The 15,864-nt window shown below is 44.0% G+C and overlaps 1 protein-coding gene across 3 annotated transcripts in view; it reads right to left on the bottom strand.

Moving 5' to 3' along the window:
- The window catches only part of LOC132821984 (ephrin type-B receptor 1-like), a 494,253-nt gene that overhangs the window by 255,400 nt on the left and 222,989 nt on the right, over nucleotides 1–15,864 (bottom strand). The window lies entirely within an intron of this gene.

Raw genomic sequence — 15,864 nt, 5'->3', positions numbered from 1 at the left:
GAAGAAAATAAACAAGAATCTGTTGGGGAGGCAGGGTAAAATCAAGGAATAGAATGGAACAGGAAGTCATAGATGGAAGTGCCACTGACTAAGGTTGTATCCTGATACTTTTAGTCGTCAAAAACGCTGCTAATTTTTCGGATGAGAAAGCTTAAAGTGATGTGAAAACTGCCATCATTCTGTCAATTTACTGAAATGAAGCTTGTCTGAGAGAACCACTGATAGAAAGTGACCAGTCAGCTACATTTACCACTAGATCAGGAGATCACTGAGTCATTACGAGCCCAGCTCATCTATCATCTCCAGTTTAAAGTGCGTGTACAGAATATTAACAGAAAGCCTCTGTCTCATATTCCCCACCTCCATGCTCTTTAGCCCTTTTCCAGAACATGATTTTGCCGCATGTCACTGAATTGTACATCTGAAAGCAATGTTTAATTTTGCAAAGTTACATCTGGCTACATTTTTAACATCTTTGCTGTGATACCACAAAAATATACAAATAATGCTATTTTAACAATCCCCACGTCTCAATGAAATGAAACATAAGGCACTAAGCAAGTATGACACTATTCTCAAATCCGTCTATTCATCTGCCAACCCCATCTCTAAATAGCTGTATCCTGACTTTGGACAGTATCACACATCTTGACACCATCTCACTGAGCACAGCACTGAAAGGAGGACTGCAGGTGTGAGATTGGAAGCAGACTATGTTCCTATTCTGGGAATAGACTATATTCCTGTTCTGGGAAAGGAATTGGGACTGGGAACAGACTATGTTCCTATGATGGGTCAGGGATTGGGACCGGGAAGAGACTGTTTTCCAATCTGGGTCAGGGATTGAGACTGGGAACAGACTGTGTTCCTATTCTGGATCAGGGATTGAGACTGGGAACAGACTGTGTTCCTATTCTGGGAAGGGGATCGGGACTGGGAACAGACTGTATTCCTGTTCTGAATCAGGGATTGGGACTGGGAACAGATTGTGTTCCTATTCTGGGACGGGGATTGGGACTGGGGACAGATTGGGTTCCAATTCTGGGAAGGGAATTGCGACTGGGAATAGATTATGTTCCTATTCTGGGAAGAAGATTGAGACTGGGAACAGACTGTGTTCCTATTCTGGGTCGGGGATCGGACTGGGAACAGGCTGTGCTTCTGTTCTGGGAAGGGGCTTGAGACTGGGAACAGACTGTGTTCCTGTTCTGAATCAGGGATTGGGACTGGGAGCAGACTGTGTTCCTGTCTGAATCAGGGATTGGGACTGGGAACACACTGCGTTCCAATTCTGGGTCAGGGATTGAGACCGGGAACAGACTGCATTCCAATTCTGGATCAGGGATTGGGACTGGGAACAGACTGTGTTCCTGTTCTGGGTCAGGGATTGGGACTAGGAACAGACTGTGTTCCAATTCTGGGAAGGGGCTTGAGACTGGAACAGACTGTGTTCCTGTTCTGGGTTAGGGATTGAGACAGGGAATAGACTATGTTCCTATTCTGGGAAGGGGTTTGGGACTGGGAACAGATTGTGTTCCTGTTTTGGGTCAGGGATTCAGACTGGGAACAGACTGTGTTCCTGTTCTGAATCAGGGATTGGGACTGGGAAAATCCAGCATAGAGGAAACACATCTTCAATATCTTCACTACTGTCGCAGACTTCACATCTGAGGCTGGAAGTAGTGACTGGTATTTGTGAGGATTGACAGTTATGACCATTGTGCTTCTTTCAGTTAAATGTGTGATAAGACTTCAAATGCTACAGTGTTCTTAGCTGTAGCCTGCAGTGGATCACAATCCTACCAGTTTACAGTCCCTTGCCTGCCTCTCAATTGTACCAATTGAAGGGCCTGTTTCCACAGTGTAGGGATTTTATGCTTCTGTGAGACATGACAGATGATCTCCTTGTTTTAAACAATAATGCAGATCCTCCTTTAGAGTTCACATTTTAATAGAAAGAACCTCTGTACAAATACCAAACTCCATGCCTTCAGAGGCAGACTCAGTTATTCACAAGTCAAAGGCATTGCTGGTGATTTAATACCATCAATGTTGAGAGATGTGAGCTGTCCTTTCTCACTTAGTGTGCACAGAGTGGTCTTCATGTATCAAAAGCTTCTGATTCGAGCTGTGGAAAGAGATCTTTTGTTGTGATGCTCTGGACAATTGCAATACTTGGAAGCTGATTCACGCCTCTCATACTGTTGCAACATTGTGTGCTACTGGTTTTATTTGAGATTAGGCACTTTGCCGAATTTACATTTTATTGCAATGCTGCTTAATACTGTACCTTTAAAGCAATAAGAAAATTAAATGTCTTTTTAAAAAGAAGTGATTATTTTAATCTTCAAACACCTGCCTGTGTGAATTCAACACTGAGTCATCACAGATAACTATAAGATAATTGACTCACAAATCAATACAGAGATGCCAACAGAATGGAAGTGAGCACCAGGCTTTGTCTCTCTTCACTCAGCTTTGATGGCTTTCTTTTGCTCTCTCTCACTCACCTTTCTTCTCCTTCGCAAAGCGACCTTGTTTCTGAGTATGAAACGTATTTGCAATAACCGCCAGACCAGGCTGAAAGTTGCCCCACGATCTTGCACTGAGCACTTCCTTTAACTCAATGTATGCTTCGTTAGTGAAACGTGGGAAAACAGCAACAATGCACATTGTGGTCAGAGTCGCAGATTACAGGTCAGCCACACAAAAGCCATGCAAGATTTACAGTCTCACTGATTTCAGCAGTTGTGCCCCCACATTTAATGATGTATCTACCTTTCCTCTGAAGGGGTTTCTTATCATGGATCATCCATGCAAACTTGCCACACAATCACCGAATGGTTGCTGCACACATTTGGCCCAACCTGTTTATGCTGGATTTCCAAAGGAACCATGCATTTAGAGCCACTATCCTGTGATTCTGTGCAAATCACAAAGAAATATAAAAAACAAGGGCAGGAATAGGTAATTTGGCCCTTCAAGCCTGCTCCACCATTCAATATGATCATGGCTTGTCATCCACTTAGTTCCTGCTTTCAACCCATACCCTTTGATACCTTTAGCCCGAAGAAGTATATGGAACTCCTCTGAGAAAAACATTCAATGTTTTGGCCTTAATCACAGTGGCTACATGTTACTGATCCATTGGCTGTGCCTTTGCTGACTAACTGGCACATGCCAGGTTGAGAGGAGGTGAAGCAGCAGGGGCAGGCATACAACATGTCTGCCCCTTTTAACCCTTAAGTCCTTTGTGAACGAAAACTCAGCCTGAAGCATATTCAATGACCAGCTCCACTACTTTCTGGTGTGCAAAACACAACGATGAACAACCCTAAGAGATGAAATCCCTCCTCATCTCCATTTTGACCAGCAATAAAACCACAATACAGTGGATGCTGGAGTGTTGAAATAAGAGCAGTTCCTGTTTTTGAACTGTGCTTTGGTTTCTGGATTTCTTTCTGAGTGTCTATCCTATCAAGGCCTCCTTAGAATTGTGTATGTTTCAGTAAAATCGCCTGTCATTCTTCCAAACTTCAATGAGCATTGGCCCAGCCTTCTCAGCCTTTCCTCATCATCTGTCATCACATCAAATAAACCTTTTCTGAACAATGCCAGTTTATCCATCCTTAACTAAATAAGGAAACCAAAACTGCACCCAGTCATCTCAGGGTGATCTCACTAATGCCTTTACAATTGCAAAGAAACAACCTTACTTTTAATAAACAGCATAAACAAATAATTATCTCCTTGCAATAAATTCCAACATTCCATTTGCCCCCTGAATTGCTTGCTGTGCCTTTGTGCTAGTGTTTAATTAAGTTTTTGTAATGGAACATCCCACTCGCTTTGCCTAAATTTTACATTCATTTGTCATTGCTCTTTCAGATTCAGGATCTGCATAAATTACTTGCCTTCCACAATTTCCCGAATCAAGCCCTTATTCTGAGCAGCTTATGTTTTCTCCTTGAATCCAGTTTACTTTTACCACAAAGGCATTTAGTTCATATCCAGAACATGGTTGGAATGCAGGACTCACCACACTGAGTAGCTGAGGACAATAGTGTAGATGGATTTGAGGGGAAGCTAAACAAATAGATGAGGGATAAGGAAGCAAAGGATGTGGTGTCTGGGTGAGATAGAGTAGGGACAAGACTTGCAGGGAGCACCAAGTCCTGTTAAAGCAAACAGCCTGTTTCTGTGCAGTACGTTTAAGACAGATCATTTTTTAAAGCACCAATTTGTTTTCTTACATTATTCATTGGTTGATTCAAATTACTTGCATTTCAGCTAAAAAAAAGACTGAATTATCAGGAACATACTGTAACATCAACCATGGCAATACAACCCTCACACTATGAGAACAGTCTTAAATAGATTGACAGCTCTCTCAATGAAATATATCAATCTGTGTCACAAGCATAAATTAACAGCAACAATACGATGCACTTTGCGGTTTGCCATATATTAGCCGATTTAAGAAACAGACATCACAAACATTCAGGTTGTTGTTGAGTCATATGTACTAAAGTTTATCCACAACATTAACTATTAAAACACCGATAATATGACAGACTCATGTAGACTGGATGCTACGCTTGCTGAGTTTCTCCAGCACTAGTTGCTTATATTTCAGATGGTCAGATGTGCAGTACTTTGATTTAATTAACAGTACAGGCCTTTCCAGACTGACATCAATGCTACAGATGCCAGGATTACAGCTTCAGGATACAGGAGGTTTACAAGTTGGTCCCTGCAATGAATTATCTTATAAGGATAGATTGGACAGACTAGCCTTCTTTCCACCCAAGTTTAGAAAAGGAGGGGGTGACTCAGTTGAACTGTATAACATCCTGAGTATTCTTGACAAGGTGGATGTAGAAAAGATATTTCCTCTTGTGAGTGAGTCCAGAACTAGACGGCACTGATTGAAAAATAGGAGTCAACTTTTTTGGATTCTTTTTCAGGGGATTGTATGACTTTGGAACTTCCTGCCTCAGAAAGTGGTGGAGGCAGGTTCGTTAAATAGTTTTATGAGTGAGGGTTGCAGACACTTGTGTGCAAGGTCATCGTGGATAGATGGGAACGTGAAATTTGACAGGCCAGCCATGACCTTATTGAATGGTGGAGCAGGAGAGGGGCTAAATTAGATTAGATTACTTACAGAGTGGAAACAGGCCCTTCGGCCCAACAAGTCCACACCGACCCGCCGAAGCGCAACCCACCCAGACCCATTCCCCTACATTTACCTCTTCACCTAACATTACGGGCAATTCAGCATGGCCAATTCACCTAACCTGCACATTTTTGGTTTGTGGGAGGAAACCGGAGCACCCAGAGGAAACCCATGCAGACAGGGGGAGAATGTGCAAACTCCACACAGAGAGTCGCCTGAGGCGGAAAATGAACCAGGGTCTCTGGTGCAGTGAGGCAGCAGTGCTAACCACTGTGCTACCCATATATGACCTATATCTGTTCCTAATTCTCTAACAAGAGCTAGGAATGTAGAAGTACAAGACCAGAAATGTGGCATTAAGCTCCATCGAGCCTGTCCTTCCAGGTAGTTATATTGGTCATTGGGCTGTGAATGAATCACTGCTCTGTTGCCTCGCAGTTGAATCCTCAGTCCACTGTTTGTAATAATCAGCAATACTGTGTAGTCAAGAGGAAGTGAAAGCAGGGAGGGCAACACCCGATGCAGGCCAGATCCAGAAGCTTCCATGTCCAAAGATTGTTGGCTGCCTGATTTTGACATTCCCAATATTATCTGCATGTTGACAAGCTGACAATAGGGAGAAGGACCACTCATTAGCATGGAGCTCAACACTTCACTTCCCAGTGGGGAAGAAATAAGGAGTTATCAACGTTATTCCGTGTATGAATTGCTGAGTGATGCACACTGTGACGAGCCTGAGTCAAGTATAAAAACATTCATGAGTTGAGGAAGCTTTGCCCTAAGTGGCAGGGGATGGATCAGTGACAAGGGTGGGAATGGGTCAGTTGGGAGAATGGGGGATGGTTAGCTGAGAGGAAGGGAGATTCAAGGGACATATTTACTGACTAGAGTTAGGTTGAGATTTCAAGGCAAATAAGGATGTTCATGTCATCCACTCTGAGTTATTGTACTCTGTGTCAGCAGGATTCATATCCTGTTTCTTTCCCATATCCTTACTCCCCCTTTCTTTCAGCCCCTGGCTTAAACTATTGTTAAACATTGATGAAATCTCTACTGCAATCGCAAGCACTGGGAGTGTATCTACACCAACAAATCTTCCTATTCCCCATCCTTTATTAAATCTCAGATTCATATTGACGGGTTCTGGACAGCCCCTCCCCCATTTGTCAGAGCTTCTTGTTGATATCAGCTTTCTCACATCTTCGTCATAATTTTAATAATTGCATCAAATCATCATTGAAGTTCCTCTATTTTGGAAAAACAGCCTGTTTTATTTCAGACCTTCCATTATATTTGTATTTCCTCACCCCAGTGACTATGTGCAGGATATTTTGTTATCTCCTTCACAATGGAATTTTATGAAACCTCTAGGAGTGTGGGATGCGGTAGTTGATGGTGGGTGGAGGAGCATACAATTGAGGGGAGGTGACATTTTGGCTAAAAGCAAACAGCTTTGACAAAGGGTCAGTTAGACTCGAAACGTCAGCTCTTTTCTCTCCTTACAGATGCTGCTAGATCAGCTGAGGTTTTCCAGCATTTTCTCTTTTGGTGACATTTTGGTTACCTGATGGCAGGATGAAGGTTGTTTGGTCAGTCACTGATGGGATGAAGGCAGCATTTGTTATACCCATTTGTTATACATTAGCCCTTTCATGTATGCTCATCAAAACAAATTTTTGCAAGGTTAAAATGTACCTTTTAAAGAAAAACAATTAACCTATTCTGGTGTTATGGGTCAAAAGTGAGGACTGCAGATGCTGGAAACCAGAATTTAGATTAGAGTGGTGCTGGAAAAGCACAGCAGGTTCAGGCAGCATCTGAGGAGCTGGAAAATCAATGTTTCGGGCAAAAGCCCTGCATCAGGAATGCTTTTGCCCGAAATGTCGATTTTTTGGATGCTGCCTGACCTGCTGTGCTTTTCCAGCACCACTCTAATCTAAACTCTGGTGTTCTGGATCGCTGAGACTTGAACTTGGACCATCTGCAGGTCGGTAGGGTAGTGAAGAAGACGCTTAGTATGCTTGCCTTTATTAGTCAGTGAGTATAGGAATTGGGATGTCATGTTGCAGCTATACAGAACATTGATTAAGCCACTTTTAGATTACTGCATTCAGCTCTGGCTTCTCTTCTATAGGAAAGATGTTAAATTTGAAAGGGTTCAGAAAAAGATTTACAAAGATGTAGCTGGTTTGGAAGGATTGAGCTAGAGGGAGATGCTGAATATGCTGGGGCTATTTTCACTGGAGTAAAAGAGGCTGAGGGATGACCCTCATATAAAAACATGAGGGGCTTGGATAGGGTGAATATGCAAGGTCTTTTTTTTCCCAGGGTAGGGGAGTCAAAACCTAGAGGGCACAGGTTTAAGTTGAGAGGGGAAAAATCTAAAAGGGACCTAATGGGCGACATTTTAACACAGAGTGTGGTGTGTGTATGGAATGAGCTGCCAGAGGGTGGAGAGTGGTACAATTGAGAACATTACTCAAGGAGATTCTTTCCACAATGTTGAGTTTAAAGTTTCATAAAGTGCTGTGGCTGTGATCTTACTGGCTCCTACGTTGATCCATCATGATATCTTGATTTTACTTTTTTTACTTCATGCCAGATTCAGCATTCTATGAGCTTACACAGAACATAGGACATTACAGTGCAGTACAGGCCCTTTAGCCCTTGATGTTGCGCTGACCCGTGGAACTAACCTGTAGCCCATCTAACCCAAACTGTTCCACTCTCATCTATTCCTGATGAAGGGCTTTTGCCCGAAACATCAATTTTCCTGCTTCACAGATGCTGCCTGACCTGCTGTGCTTTCCCAGCCCCACTCTAACCCATTCCTGTCCAAATGCCTATCCAATGACCATTTAAATGCCCTTAAAGTTGGCAAGTCTACTGCTGTTGCAGGCAGTGTGTTCCATGCCCCTACTAATCTCTGAGTAAAGGAACTACCTCTGACATCCTGACATATATAGGATATATTGTCCTATATCAATCACCCCTCAATTTGAAGCTATGTCCCCTCATGCTAGCCATCACCATCCGAGGAAAAAGGCTCTCACTGTCCACCCTATCTAACCCTCTGATAATCTTGTATGTCTCAATTAAGTCACCTCTCAACTTTTTTCTAACAAAAACAGCCTCAATTTTCACAGCCTTCCTCATAAGCAAGTTTGCGGATGACACAAAAGTCGGTGGAGTTGTGGATAGTGAGGAAGGAAGTGGTAGGTTACAGCGGGATATAGATAAGTTGCAGAGCTGGGCGGAAATGTGGCAAATGGAATTCAATGTAGCTAAGTGCGAAGTCGTTCACTTTGGTAGGAATAACAAGATGATGGATTACTGGGCTAATGGTAGGCTACTTGGTAGTGTGGATGAGCAGAGGGATCTTGGTGTCCATGTACACAGATCTCTGAAAGTTGCCACCCAGGTAAATAGTGCTGTGAGGAAGGCATATGGTGTACTGGGCTTTATTGGCAGAGGAATTGAGTTCCGGAGTCCTGAGGTCATGTTGCAGTTGTATAAGACTCTGGTGAGGCCTCATCTGGAGTATTGTGTGCAGTTTTGGTCGCCATACTATAGGAAGGATGTGGAAGCTTTAGAACGAGTGCAGAGGAGGTTTACCAGGATGTTGCCTGGAATGGTAGGAAAATCTTATGAGGAAAGGCTGAGGCACTTGGGGCTGTTCTCATTGGAGAAGAGAAGGTTTAGGGGAGATCTGATAGAAGTGTATAAGATGATTAGGGGTTTAGATAGGGTAGATACTAAGAACCTTTTACCGCTAATGGAGTCAGGTGTTACTAGGGGACATAGCTTTAAATTAAGGGGTGGTAGGTATAGGACAGATGTTAGGGGTAGATTCTTCACACAGCGGGTTGTGAGTTCATGGAATGCCCTGCCCGTATCAGTGGTGAACTCTCCTTCTTTATGGTCATTTAAGCGGGCATTGGATAGGCATTTGGAAGTTATTGGGCTAGTATAGGTTAGGTAGGATTCGGTCGGCGCAACATCGAGGGCCGAAGGGCCTGTACTGCGCTGTATCCTTCTATGTTCTATGTTCTATGTAAGACCTTCCCTCCATACCAGGCAACATCCTAGCAAATCTCTGAACCCTTTCCAATGCTTCCACATCCTTCCTATAATGCAGTGACCAGAACTGTATGCAATACTCTAAGTGCAGCCGCACCAGAGTTTTGTACAGCTGAAGCATTACCTCGTGGCTCTTAAACTCAATTCCTCTACCAATAATGCTTCTTATGACCTTAACCATTTCAGGGGCTGCTTTTAATACTGTGTGCGCACTTTCAAATTCAACTGCTTTTCCATACCACCGATTCTCCCACATTTACAATATAATTACTGCATTTTACATCAAAACATTTCACTGCACATTTATGACACCAAATTTTAGCTGCTAACATTTAACTCTACTCACACATCTCAATCAATAACTCTGTGAAGCTTTTTAAAGGCCTTGAAATTCTTTACTCTGCACCCTATCTTAGTGTCACCTACAAGTTTGTACTCCTCCCTGTAAAACCCATAATCCAATATGTGCTGGGAACCATAAATAACTCCAGGACACCACCCTGTTTGAAAGTCCCACTGCAATCTAATGAGAAACTGCCCTGAACTCAAATTCTCTCCTTCCTGACTTATAATCAGTTTTCAAGCCAATTTCACTCTCCTTTAATTCAATTCCCCATAAACCTCTGCAATGACCTTCTGTCTTATTCCTTCTCAAAGGTCATAAACCACATCCATTGCAATTCCCCATCCACCATTTCTGTCTTATCCTCAAAGATCTGTATTGGATTAGAAAGCACAATCTCCCTTTCTGAAATTCACACTGACTGTATCTAATTATCAGCTCTTCTCATTATATGCCATCATTTCATCTGTAATTAATGTAATAGAAGACAGGATGACTCTCACTGGGATACTACCCCCAGGACTGACTGTGACCCAATCCTGGGATTGACTGTGACACTAACCCAGGACAGCTGGACAATGCTGGATACAATATTGGCTAGTAGTAAGTGAAGACAGTGTGGTAAAAGTCCAGTCATCCTCACCACAGACTGGAATATGAAATCTAACCCTTCAATCCTACACTGTAAGAGACGTCACAATTTGAATGAGACGCCACATTTTGTGAATCAAAGGAAAACCACAATGCTGTTTATGGGAGAACAGGGCAGTTTATCCCAAATGGTAAATAGTTATCCAGCAATCAACATCACTAAATCAGATTATCTAATGATTTACCTCATCCCTGCTTGTGGGAGCTTGCTTGATACAAACTGGCTCCCATAATTCCTGTAGTACAACAGTGACTACACATCAATAGCACTTCACTGGCTGTTAAGGGTCACCTTTAGCTTTGACAAGCACTTTACACAAGCAAATCCTCCTTTGCCACCCCATCTCAAGTTTGTTTTTTTTCAAAGTTTGAAAGTAATCAGTTTGAGCTCTTTGCATTCGAGGTACTTCCCGGATGCTTTTGTCTTTGGACTAAAAATGAGCTGGGAGCATGCCTTGATATTGGAGAAATTAATCGATCTTTCTGATGGAGATGATTGACAGGAAGCCGCCATCTCTCCCAGTGGAATGTTCTAATCCCAGAAGCAGCTGCATTGCCCCATCTCAGCAGGAACTGAGTCAACTGACCTGAGAAATAAGTATCACAAGAAGCTAGATGCTGGGACTAAAATCCATCAACTAAATACAGAAGCAGTGCTCGGGAGCTCAACTATCCACGTAGTTTAAAGTGTGTATTAAGGAGACAACTAATCTAGAAATTAAAATTTGATATTCTTTCAATTCTGGGAGAAAGTGAGGACTGCAGATGCTGGAGATCAAAGCTGAAAATGTGTTGCTGGAAAAGCGCAGCAGGTCAGGCAGCATCCAAGGATCCAAGGATTCTTTCAATTCTGCCATAATATGCCTCCCCAACTTCCTTCATTTCAAGATTGGCCTCCAAATACTATTTTAGCTACCCATGAACTCAAGATAGGAAATCCTTCCATTCCCACCTCGCAAGATGTCACGACATTCAAGCTCCCAGGTATTATCAATGCAAGGTAATCAGCAATGAATCCAAAAAGGAGTGCAGGAGAAAGGTCTTCACCAGCGAGGTGAAAATATTGAACGCACACCCACAGAAAGATTAGATTAGATTACTTACAGTGTGGAAATAGGCCCTTCGGCCCAACAAGTCCACATCGACCCGCTGAAGCGCAACCCACCCTTACCCCTACATTTACCCCTTACCTAACACTATGGGCAATTTAGCATGGCCAATTCACCTGACCCGCACATCTTTGGACTGTGGGAGGAAACCGGAGCACCCGGAGGAAACCCACGCAGACACGGGGAGAACGTGCAAACTCCACACAGTCAGTTGCCTGAGTCGGGAAAGATGTTGAAGTGAACAGCAAAGTTACATCTCTTTTGAGGCTAGGTAAATAGGAATCAGAAAATGTTGATAGGGGCAGAATTACAAATATCATTTGACCCAAATACCCTGTTTCTGTGTTGTACGTGAGACAGAGCCTCAAAGTTTGAGGACTATAATTAGAATGGTCAGTCTGAGGGAGCGTCATACTGTCAGAGGGTCAGTACTGAGGGAGCGCCACCCTGTCAGAGGGTCAGTACTGAGGGAGCGCCGCACTGTCAGAGGGTCAGTACTGAGGGAGTACTACACTGCCAGAGAGTCAGTATTGAGGAAGTGCTGCACTGTCGGAGATTCAGTACTGAGACAGTGCTGCACTGTCAGAGAGTCAGTACTGAGGGAGTGCCGCACTGTCAGAGAGTCAGTACTGAGGGAGTGCCACATTGTCAGAGAGTCAGTATTGAGGGAGTACTGCACTGTCAGAGAGTCAATATTGAGAGAGTGCCACATGTCAGAGGGTCAATGCTAAGGGAGTGCCGCACTGTCAGAGAGACAGTACTGGGGAAATAGTGCACGAGTCATGGGGTCAGTATTGGGTGAGCATTGCACTGTCAGGAGGTCAGTATGAGGGAGTGCCGCACTGTCATACAGTCAGTACTGAGGGAATACTACATTGTCAGAGGGTGCGTACTGACGGAGCATCGCACTGTCAGAGGATCAGTACCAAGGGAATGCCACACTGTCAGAGGGTCTGTACTTAGGAAAGGTCGAACTGTCAGAGAATCGGTACTGATGGAGCGTTGCAGAGTCAGAGGATCAGTACTAAGGGAATGCTGCACTTTGAGGGTTAGGACTGAAAGAGTGCTGCACTGTCAGAGGGTCAGTACTGAGGGAGCATCCCACTGTCAGAGGATCTATCTATCAAATAATCTATCTAAGCTTCTGTATTTTCTGCCTGATGGAAGAGTTTGGAAGAGAGGAGCAGGGTCTTTCATGATGTTGGCAGCCTTTCCATGGCAACAAGAAGTATAGATGGAGTCCATGGATGGGCTTACCAAATGCATTCCCCATACTTTCTCTGGACTGAATTTCTCAAAAGGTGGGTGGCCAGTGGCCTCACAGTGCCAAAGACCCGAGATCAATTCCCGCTTCAAGCAACTGTCTGTGTGGAGTTTGTGCATTCTCCCCGTGTCTGAGTGGGTTTCCACCGGGTGCTCTGGTTTCCTCCCACAGTCCAAAAATGTGAATTGGCCATGCTAAATTGCCCGTAGTGTTAGGTGAAGGGGTAAATGTAGGGGAATGGGTCTGGGTGGGTTACTCTTCGGAGGGTCGGTGTGGACTTGTTGGGCCGAAAGGCCTGTTTCCACACTGTAAGTACTGAGGGAGCATCCCACTGTCAGAGGATCAGTACTGAGGGAGTGCCACACTGTCAGAGGGTCAAGGACTGAGGGAGTGTCACACTGTCAGAGGGTCAGTACTGAGGGAATGCTGCACTGTCAGAGGGTCAGTACTGAGGGAATGCCGCACTGTCAGAGGGTCAGGACCATCAGAATGATATTAGCTGTGAAATTAAAAATTAACTGTGTAGTCCTCTCAGATGGCCAATATCTAGCACAGCCAGCCTCAAAAGTAGATTGCCTGCTTATTGTCACATTGTTGTTTATGGAGGCCTGCTGTCTGTAAGTTGGGTGCTGCCCTTTCTAGAAGTTAGCAGTGATTACACTTTCGAGATTTCATTTGAGTGTAGAGTCTTGGGATATTCTGTGGTTGCAAAGCTGAATTGTTTTTACTAAAGGCTACATGTACAATGTGATACTGTCTGAGCTCAATAAAGTCAGCATGGATGGCGAGTTGTGTTAGTTGTAGGAAATTGATACCATCTCATGCTGACCATCAGCTGAAGTGAAGCCACGGATCTGATTTGTCTGGTGATGTTACCAGGACCATGTGTCTGAAGTGCATACTGCGAACCTGCCTGTTCTGTATTTTTAATCAAATTATCCAGCAGTCCTGAAATAACAGACGTCTCAGGAAGCAGCAGCTGGTAATACTGGGCTTGAACAATGGTGTGTCCTGGGGCCTGCTGCCTTTGGCCCAATTCACACAGTGATGGGTCCCAGTGCAGCAATTGATGTGTCCCATTCCCTTTGTCACTGTTTAAAGCACACTACTTCCCATGATAAACACTTGGCCACATAACCTGTCATTTCATAATCTGCTGCTTCATGTTAAATGATGCTCCACTCGAGAAGATCTGGCATTAGCCTGGCAGAGAAATATTCATAAATAATTGTGACCTGGTGTGTCAGCTGCTTGTGATGGATAGTGTAGGGAGCATGGTCATATGTCTACAAGGCCACATCTTCATTCTCTTAAGTTCATCATCTTACGCAGCTGACAGCCTGAGAACAACTTCTCTTTTTTACAACGTTGTCAAAAAGCACCAAGTGTGAATGTTGAACAGGACAGTATAGTGTTAGAAGTCCAGGGACCTGGGTTCAATTTTACCATTGGATGACTGACTGGGTGGAATTTCCTCCCCAGGGCTGCATGGATTTCCTCTGGGTGCTCTGGTTTCCTCCCACCAGTCCAAAGATGTGCAGGTCAGGTGAATTGGCCATGCTAAATTGCCCATAGCATTAGGTGCACTAGTCAGAGGGAAATGGGTCTGGATGGGTTACTCTTTGGAGGGTCAGTCTGGACTTGTTGGGCCAAAGGGCCCGTTTCCACACTGTAGGGAATCTCACCTAATCTAAACATCTACGAAATCAATATCAAAGGCACAATTGTGCTGATACTGAAGATTTGATCTTAAGTCAATATGGGTTGGAGAAAATCAGCGGGTCTGGCAGTATCTGTGGGGAGAGAAACAGAGTTAACGTTTCAAGTCCAGTATGACTCTTCTTCATTATGGATTCCAAAATGTAATATGCGAGTGTATTTGAAACAGTGGGCGCATGCTGTGAATGGACCTCTTGCTGCTCTGTGCACATTTGCCAACATCAGATATAAAATAAGATCTTTATTCCCACCAGAATTTTGTGACAGTGATTTTGTTTTTGCTTTGGCAAAAGTGAAATCTTTGGATTCTAACTCTCCCATGTATCAGCTGTGGCTTCAAACCACTGAGTCAGAGATTTGAGGTCAAATCCAGGGTTTTGAGTAAACATTTCCTGGCCGATACCTCAATGCAGTACTGAGGAAGCGCTGTGCTATTTGAAGTACTGTCTCTCAGTTACAGGATTAAGCCAAACCCTTAGTTGCCATCTCATAAGATCCACGGCACTATTCAAAGAACTAGAACTCTCTCTGCTCAATTGACAATACTTATGCTTGAAGCAATATTTTGAAAAGCAGATTCCCATATCATTTTGATATTGCTGCTGGTAAGAGTGGTTTCTGCATGTACTGGTGACATTGGCAAAGTCTTCATCCACTCACCAGAACTGGTGCCAGATTGGAGCTCGACACCTTCTGACTTTAAAAAAATCCTGACTTTCCGGCGCTCCCTCAGTACTGACCCTCTGGCGTTGTGGCATTTCCTCAGTACTGATCCTCTGACAGAGCGGCATTCCCTCAGTACTGACTCTCTAGCAGTGCGATGTTCCCTCAGTACTGACCTTCTGACAGTGCAGCATTCCCTCAGTACTGATCCTCTGACAGTGAGGCGCTCCCTCAGTACTGACCTTCTGACAGTGCAGCATTCCCTCAGTACTGATCCTCTGACAGTGAGGCACTCCCTCAGTACTGACCCTCTGACAGTGCAGCATTCCCTAAGTACTGATCCTCTGACAGTGAGGCGCTCCCTCAGTACTGACCCTCTGACAGTGCAGCATTCCCTCGCTACTGGTCCTCTGACAGTGCAGCAGTCTCTCAGTCCTGACCCTCTGATAGTGTGACACTCCCTCAGGACTGATCCTCTGACAGTGGAATGCTCCCTCAGTACTGACCATCTGACAGTGCAACACTCCCTCAGTCCTGACAAATGAAACATATGAATGGTCACATTGATTTTTGGAATTGGGAATGAAAAAGGCAACAGGAATCTGGACCCACAAATAATTTTTCTTTGCACTCTATGTCAGTGGGTTGCCCTTGAAGCAATAAATGCAGTATTTAATCAGCTTCTACCAAAATAAAATCAATAAGACCTCAGTATTCCCAGCGATAAAAAGCCTGAATTAATTTCTGAAGACTATTCCCTGTTGACTCTGACCAGCAGTCAGCACCAGAAATGAAACACTTGCAGCATGCAGCGATTTGGGGATTAGTGATTGGTCCCGAGTTGCAGTACAGAACAGAG

This window comes from Hemiscyllium ocellatum, chromosome 13 (genome assembly GCF_020745735.1).
Source record: "Hemiscyllium ocellatum isolate sHemOce1 chromosome 13, sHemOce1.pat.X.cur, whole genome shotgun sequence".
NCBI classification, from domain to species: Eukaryota; Metazoa; Chordata; class Chondrichthyes; order Orectolobiformes; family Hemiscylliidae; genus Hemiscyllium; species Hemiscyllium ocellatum.
Note: the sequence above shows the minus strand (reverse complement) of the source record. Positions and strands in the feature narration are given on the sequence as shown.